Source organism: Marmota flaviventris, chromosome 6 (genome assembly GCF_047511675.1).
Source record: "Marmota flaviventris isolate mMarFla1 chromosome 6, mMarFla1.hap1, whole genome shotgun sequence".
Taxonomy (NCBI): Eukaryota; Metazoa; Chordata; class Mammalia; order Rodentia; family Sciuridae; genus Marmota; species Marmota flaviventris.
In genome coordinates this window covers 91,843,285-91,849,981 of record NC_092503.1, presented here as the reverse complement: position 1 = coordinate 91,849,981, position 6,697 = coordinate 91,843,285, and positions in this window count along the sequence as shown.

The window sequence follows — 6,697 nt, the reverse complement described above, 5'->3', positions numbered from 1 at the left end:
CACACCTGGGCTGGGGTTGTTGCTCAACAGTGGAGCATTCGCCTAGCAAGTGAAAGGCCCTGGATTTTTTGATCCTCAGCACCACATAAAAATAAATAGATAAAATAAAAGTATTGGGTCCAAATACAACTACAAAAATAAATATTAAAAAAATACACCAGTTTACATAGATTGTACTGCTCTTAGCTATTCATTTCACTGTTTATTATTGTGTCCTCTCAAAATTGTTGATTTATCCTGGACTATTTTAAGGTTATTATGCCTAATATATAAGTATTTTTTCATTGTTAATTTGTACTTTGCAACATAGTGCATTAATATATGACCTGTGTAATACATTAGTACATTAATAAATCCTATACCTGATTTCACATAAAATTCTCCTTACAAGCTTTAGAAATGACAGCATAGCCTCATACAGTGGTGAGTCTTGGAACTGAGCTCTTTGCTTACTCCTAAAATGATTACAAGCATAGGTATTTAAAATTCACCAATTGAAATAAAAGCAAAAATCAGTGTTAATTCAATTATGTCCTTACCTTTACTTTGCTTTTACTGTGCCCTTATAATATAAAAGAGTTAATTTGACTTTTCAGAGTATAAACTTGACTGACTCAGGAAGCTAATTAAATTAAATGCATTTTTAAAAAGAATTATACTAAAGTTTGTTATATTCTAAACAGTATAGAAGATAAGAGTAGAAGTTAAAATGAGAAATAGATAATTGGAAAATAGATGGCTGATCAAGATAGCTCTAATCAAAAGAAGCTTAAAGCCCAATGATTGTTACAGACTTTACTGATGTCCAAAATGATTCTTAAAACTTCAGATCACATAAGAAATTTATTGGTGTTTACTATCATCATCATAACATTTTAGAAAATATGTGAACAATTAATTATATAATTATCTTATTAGTTTACCAAACCAACATTGAATCTTCTCAATCATCACACAAAATTGTTAGCTGTATTTTTCCATCTATTTTTGGCTCACATGTATGCATTTGGTTCAGAAAATTATGACACTTATGAAAGAAAGAAAGAAAGAAAGGAAGGGAGAGAGGGAGGGAGGAATAGATGGATGGAGGGAGGAAGGAGGAAAGAAGGAAGGAAAGAGCCAACAGAAGGCGAAAGGGAAAGAGGGAAAGAAAAAAGAACAAGAAAAACAAAAGAAACTAAAAGAGGGATAAAAAAACAAAAGAAGGAAAGGAAAACAAAAAACAAGTATCATGTTTAGAATTTATAAATGTTATGTAAAATTAAAATCGTTTTTTTTTTTTCTTGAAAATATTGGAATTGTCCCTACCCAGGTGAAGAGTGTAATAAGCCAAGAAATCTCTAGCCAGGACTTCAGTTTTAAAAGCACTTCCATTCTGTGAATGATGTAACCTATTTCTGCCTCATATATATATTTTCCAATAAGATGCACACCTGTCCTCTGTAGTTATTTGTGTTTATGAATCATGATCTCACTAATATCCCATAAAACCTTACTATTTGTACTGGTTTATAAAACACAAGGATACATATAAATCCTGTCAACTGCTTTGTCTCAAATGATAGTTTTCTCACACAGTTCAGTGTAGTCTCTGAGTTCAGCAAAGAAATCAGATGATGCTTGTTTGATGTTTTTCCTCCTTTCTTTTTTTTTTTTTTAGGGTTCATAAAATCTAAAGTCAACCACTGTTATGCTTAAAACAAATTAAGTTAAAAAAAACAGTAACAGAACTAAAGAAACAAGATAAAAACTCAGTACCAATTCAAAATAAAATTCAGGATGAAGTAATGCAGCATGAAATTATATTAACCCTTCCAAATTTCAATTTAGAGACAATTTGATAAATTGCTTTTACTGTGCCCTTATAATATAAAAGAGTTAATTTGACTTTTCAGAGTATAAACTTGACTGACTCAGAAAGCTAATTAAATTAAATGCATTTTTAAAAAGAATTATACTAAAGTTTGTTATATTCTAAACAAAACAAAAGATTTGGTCAGTGAAACATTTTAGTAGATTTGATGTGTATAGTGAAAAGTAAAACTTATTATAACTTGCTACTTCTTTAAATGGGACATTGAGAAGCAAATTTATGACTGGTTATTATATAATCATATTACTGATGTATACAAAGCAGTTAGTTTTATGAAACCTGAAAATTTTCTGGTGTCAGCACTATTTATGAATTATTGATCTATTCATGGGCATAAAATGATGCAAATGAAAGTGAAGAGAGAAAATGAATGTGAAAGATCCAGTTTACAGAAACAGTTCTCAATGTTTGCACTAATCCACTTCTCTTTAAAGCTCATGAAATACACCATTATATTTTGTCATATAATAATATATGTAAAACTATGGCAATTAGAAATACTGTTTGGGATTAAAAATGATACCATTGTATAATTTTGGTATTATTGGTAAAACATACAAAGTTTAATTTTTATTTATAGAAGTTGAAAATTTTTCAAAAATCAGCAGAATTTAATATCATTTTTTGAATGTCTTAAATATATTTTTACATATTTGCATGAAATAAGTAGTCTTACCTCTTATAATAAATATTCATTTATTTGGGAACAAAGCATATTTTAATATTTGTTGAAATAAACAATTATTTTATGTTACTAAAGTAAAATAATATAACATTTCTAATAATTTGGGCATTAAAAATTATTATTGGATGCCTTCTTAGAGAGAAACATATTTATAGAAACATATTTTCTCTGTCCTGCTAAAAACTGCTTCCAAAATGAGAAAGTCTCAAAATCCTGCTATACCTTAAAATCCAGTCTATCTGATGAGGACTAGTGATTCAAGTCAAGGATATTCTTCTCCTGAGGAATGTGAAATTCATTTTTAGCTATACTACTGAGTCTCTTCATTTCTGATTACTTACTCTGAGAGTAACTATGATTGTATGTAATATCATATCACAGATACATATAACTGGTTGTTATGCTGATAAGAGGTAGGATAAGAGGTAGGTTTAGTCACAATGACTTGAAATAATGCAAAAGAGCAGAGTACACAAAATTTGAAAGATTATAATAATGATACTTCTCACTACTAAATGGGTAAAAGTGGACAAATTTCAGGGAAGATCTGAGCTCAATAATATGGCCTTCTGACTTTATGTCTACATGTAATATCTGGTGGTAACTGTGGAGATGGGAGTGTTTTTCATTTTGTAAGAAATAGTTAAATTATATGAAGTTCATATGAACTCTAGATATAAAAAAATACTGACCTTGCAGCCAATGGATTTTATTATATTGGACAAATTTGTATAATCTTACTCAACCCAGGATTTTTCCTTATAATACCACATTCATATCGGTTAGTGTGGATTCCAGAAATCAAATGTTGTCCAAATTGCTCACCCATTCTAGTCACAGTTGGTTACATGAAGAGTAAATAAATTATTCACAACTTGTTAATAAAATAATCATTCTTGGGAACTAGAGTTTGAGGTTTATAGATATTCATTCCCTACTCTTAGTTACTTAAATTGAAGATATTGAAACTTCAGAGTTGTGGGGTCAGTGAGACTGCTGGGAGTAATAGGTAACTTTATATAAATATCTGTAGATTTTTAAATAATTGTGTTTCTATAAATATGTGTATTTCTGTCTCTTGAAATCTAAAGAGCTATAACTTAATCATTTTAGCACATTTTGATTGGGATTTCCAAGTGTGGCCTATAGAATATTTTATTTTGTTCTGTTTCCGTCCATTCTAGTTTTGCTGGGAGAGAATATGAACAAAGAGAGTCATGCTGATACCTTATATGATCCTCTAGGGGTTCTTATTTCAGGAAGTATCAGTCCCAACTGTTCACATCACTGTCATGGAAGTCATTTTTGTGCCCTTAACATGCATGCATCAATCACAGAGCACCTCAAATACCTCTCCAATATGACCACTTTTTTTCTACTTCTACAGGTAACAAGTTTGATCAGCCCATCACTAATTACTGCCCAGATTATTGAAACACCCTGAAATAATGTCTGTGTCTTCACCTTCTCCTCTTATAATCCATTTTCCATATTACTCAAGGCAAACTTGTAGAAATAAAATTCTCACCATATCAATTCATTATGCAGAAATTTTCAATAGTTTTCCATTGTTTTTGTTATAAATGGTTAGATGATAGGGCTACTTTTTAAATCTTTGTCCACATTTTTTTATTATTTTCTCTCAAATTCTCAACTTCCTAGATCATGCATTTCCATCTTGAGAAATATTGATATTCTGGACCAGATAAATGCACATTGTGTGAAGTTGTCTTATGTATTGCAGAAAATTTAACAGCATTTCTGATTTCTACTTTCTCAGTTAATGCCAGTAACCACTCCCTAGTTTGAACACAATGTCCCCAGACATTACCACATGCCTCTTTTGTTGCATAGTGGTGAGAACCACTGCTCTAGGTCCACTGTTATTCTTTTATAGATTAGAAAAAAAATGTTATTTTCTTTTCTATAACAAATCTTTTTAAACTGTTATTGTTTCTTGGAATCAGATTTATTTTCTTACTCATTTAAAGTATTTCTTCCACAGCCATGCACCAGGTTAATTTTACCTTCTGGTATCTTTTAGGTGCACTTTAATTACCCCTACCTTCAACTTCTGGATCATTTTATCAGTATTTCCAGTGTGTACTTTTTCTCTTCAATTCACTGTTGTGTGATTTGTCTGATAATTGGTCGACCTTTGTCTCTTCCATATTTACTTGCATAGTTTGTGTGAACACAGGACAGCTTCTTTTTTAGCACCACAGATGTTACCAATTTTTGTTGTTGTTAATGTATTTTTATAGATGTTTCTTTTGTCCAAACACATTCTTTGGTTTGCATTTTTTATTTTTGTGTTGAGATGCTTATTGTATTTCTCACCGGTTCTCCAATGTCTGTAATCATGATTTTGTTTTGTTTTTCTACCTACCATCTTATCTTTAGCACTACCACAGTGTTTGCTGACATGTAATAGACACTTGATATATTTATGTTGAATGAAAATGAATGAGGATAACTCCTTACAATAGTAACTGCAAAATTTGATGTGTAATTTGGATTTTAATTCTCCCATTAGCTTCTAATTTGGATTACAAAGTGACTTAGAGCTGGACCCCTACCTTTTTCTGATCCCAATATATCCATAGTGCCCAAGGTCTCAATATTATTTTTAAGGGAATAAATGTTACCTAGAAATTACTAAAAGTTGTTAAAATTTAAAATGCAGTGCAATTTTGCATAAACAATTAAATTTAGACTTCTGTCAAACTTTTTAAAAGTTTCATAGATAATGTTGTATACAGTCTCAATGCAGCCTATTAGTGGTAGGTCAATATTAGAATCTGGCATCCAAACACTTACTTTGATATTACTTTTCTCATTTACTTAATACTGCCTGTCAGATATTTCTAGGAAACTAAGAAAAAAATCTCTGTGGGATATGTGTTCACAACTCATACACACCTACAAATACTCTGAATTTTTATGTGTATTACTTTTCTGTTTATATCCTCTGCAACTATATCGATTTCCTTTTCTTTGTAGTTTCAAATAGATATTTTGCAATAACAACTTTTTCAATGCATGGATGTCACATTAATGTTTTAGAATTAATACATAGTTTTAATAAATTTTATCTTTGTTGTCATGTTCAATAAATTTATTGAGTTTATGTGTGTGTGTGTATCTATGTGTATAGTTAGATAGAATATAAATTTCACAGGAAAATAAGTGAGCATCAAATTCTAAAATAATGTCACTATTCAGAGCACCTGATAAAGCTATAGCCATATGAACTATATTGTATAAGACAAAGAGTATTTACATTTAAAAATATGAACTGCATCCTTAAAATTGCTGAGAGTACTTACTAAGTTTTCTCACTACAAAATATAGATTTGTGAGGTAATGCATATTTTAATTTAATTATTCCCCAATTATATGCATTTCAAAATACCATATTGCTTGTAATAAACATGCAGTTTTTTCATTTGTCCATTAAACAGATAAAGAAAAAAATTGTGTCATTAACCTATGTATTTTGAACTATCATGCAAAATATCTGATTCCTTAAAAAAATAAAAAAGTGGGGAGCCCTGCGTCAGCTTCAATTCAGAGAATTTTAAGTACTGTAAACAAAAAGTCACATTTTAGAAGAAACCGATAATATATAAAATCAATATGATTCTGACTCAGATGCTAAGGAAAATATTACTCCAGGATAAGTCATTACTTCATTTCACCTATTTTGAATATTGAAAAACAGAATTTATAAAGCATGTTCTTAATTCCCCTTGTACACAAAGACTGCATGAATAAACAGTTCCAATACCTAGGTATGCTCTGCTTGACGAGCTGATGTAGGCATGCCATTTCTAGAAAATAGCTCATTAGGTTTGGCAGAGTGAATCACTTCCTATGTTTCTAACCATGAAAATTATGCAGTGCAGGCTCTGTGGGGTGAAGTGTGTCTGAAAAAATCTTGTCTTCTAGCCTTCACAGGGCTGTGACAAAAGCTGTCTCACATCAACATTGTGTTTTTAGAAGTCTGTTGTTTGCTTCAACAAAAGCTTTTCATGGATTCCATCTTGGGGACTTTAGGTACAGAAATCCTTTTAAAAACTGTAGATAAATGTTTAATTTGGAAGAAACAATTGCAGTCTTCAAAAGATAAATATTTT